The sequence below is a fragment of the Aquarana catesbeiana genome, linkage group LG03 (assembly GCF_042186555.1).
Source record: "Aquarana catesbeiana isolate 2022-GZ linkage group LG03, ASM4218655v1, whole genome shotgun sequence".
In the NCBI taxonomy this organism is placed as follows: Eukaryota; Metazoa; Chordata; class Amphibia; order Anura; family Ranidae; genus Aquarana; species Aquarana catesbeiana.
Window position 1 is genome coordinate 636072181 of NC_133326.1, and position 2184 is coordinate 636074364.

Below are 2184 nucleotides of genomic sequence, written 5' to 3' on the forward strand. Positions count from 1 at the left end.
GTACCAAGAGGAATAAGCTTTCAGGCACAACTATCACCTGTGCATTATAATTAAGACTATTCAAAGCAACATTGTTTTTTCTGATTAACACTTGTTATTTTGAGCACAAGTCAATTTACCATTGACTGGATCCCCCCCTTTCCCTTCCATTTCCCCCCCTCCCCCCCTTCCTTTTTCCTTCCCACTCACCTTAGCACTTCAAATCAATGTACGGTATGAATACATGGGCATATTTTGATATAACAGCACCACATGGTAAACAGTGAGTTGCATAGGATCAGCCACTGTCTGAAGCAAGTTACATACACATCATTTTCTATTTTTATGCAAAATCACTTTTGATTGTTACTCCTTTTTTGGGATAAAGTTTTTCAAGAATTTTTATCAACCAACATTTTCATACTTTCACTCACCTATCAGAGGTGACTTTAATATGTGTCATAACACTTTGCCATAAAACCAGAACAGCGCCGCACCCACACCTAATTTCTTCTTGCCAATGACTACGACACTTTAGACAGGGCACATCGTGAGTGACGTCACGCGACTCTGGCCAGTCACAGAGCCAGAATTTGCGGCCCCTGAAGGAAGAGGGGCGAAGATGGACGCTCCCTGCTAGTGGGGACAACTGTGACATCGCAGGCTTCGGTTTGCAGGTAAGTGACACATAATGGGCTACTATGCAATGCATAGTAGCCCTTTATGCTTTACCTTTGCAGGGACATAAAGAGAAAGTAAAACCCACCAGGGTTTACTTCCTCTTTAAGAATGTACACAAAGTGATTGTCAATTCCCTCAAAAATTCTATTTGCATTTAGTATGTCCCTAGAATGGGACCTCTAGAAATCAGCCACATGCTTCTTCAGGTCTTTTTGTTTGTGAATTTCTGTAGCAGTAGATTTCATATGGCCCCTTGCATAGTGCTTGTTGTGGGTCAGCTGCCTCTGTTGTAACATAATGTAATATGCATTTTTTTTTCTTTGTTTTGTGGTGGTTAAAGTGGAGTTCCACCCAAAAATGGAACTTCCACTTTTTGGAATCCTCCCCCAATCCGGTGTCACATTTGGCACCTTTCAGGGGGGAGGAGGGAGCAGATACCTGCCTAATACAGGTATTTGCTTCCACTTCCTGGCATAGATCACCGCGTGATCGCGGTGACCTACACCACTCCCAGCGCCTACTCTGTCCTCCCCCACTGTCTTCTGGGAGACACACAGGTCCCAGAGACAGCAGGGACCAGTAAGGCCGCGCAACGCGACTCGCGCAGGCGCAGTAGGAAACCAGGAAGGGAAGCCGCATGGCTTTACTTCCTGATTCCCTTACCGAGGATGGCGGTGGCAGCAGCCGAGAGCCGACGGACAGATAGGCTTCGGCTGCCGACATTGCGGGCTCCCTGGACAGGTAAGTGTCCATGTATTAAAAGTCAGCAGCTGCAGTATTTGTAGCTGCTGGCTTTTAATATTTATTTTTTTTCGGGGGACCTCCGCTTTAAAGATATAAAAGAAACGCCCGAACAGGGACTTGAACCCTGGACCCTCAGATTAAAAGTCTGATGCTCTACCGACTGAGCTATCCGGGCTCCTGCTGAGCTCACTGGTCACATGACTAAACTGCAACTCTTTGATATATTTGTGCATTATTTCTGTGATTGATTTATTTATTTTTTCAATAATCAATTCACCATATGTTCATATGACGCATGTTTTTTCTGGTTAACAGTTCATACACCAATATTTCCTCCGCCGAGCATTGAGAGTCCCACCACCTTTCATACCATGCTCTCACCTTCAGATGCAATTTGTTTCCTTCCAAACTCGTTTTGACAAAATTTCGACAAATTCATTCATTCGGAAATATTCGAGTTAACGAAAACCCATTTAACTTTTCCGAAAATTCGTAAATCCAAAAATAAGAACGGAAATCCAAAAATTCTAAAACTCGAAATAACTAACTAAACAATAATAACTATTACTAACTATTAAATTATAGGTATTGGAATTTTCTTTCAAATTTGGCTGTTAGTGAACGTAGCGAATACAAATTTATCCGAAGTTATGAATTATCCGAAACAACAAATGCGGCATCTAAACAAATAGAACGGAACAAATTAATATTAATAAAAAAAACCCTTTTTTATTATTATTATAATATAATATTAATTTGTTACGTTCCATTCATTTAGAT

At 41.5% G+C, this 2184-nt stretch overlaps 1 non-coding gene across 1 annotated transcript; it reads right to left on the minus strand.

Moving 5' to 3' along the window:
• Positions 1 to 1506: 1506 nt before the first annotated feature.
• On the minus strand, positions 1507 to 1579 carry TRNAK-UUU (transfer RNA lysine (anticodon UUU)). Its single transcript has one exon. It is a non-coding gene; the product is annotated as a tRNA-Lys (tRNA).
• Positions 1580 to 2184: the final 605 nt, after the last annotated feature.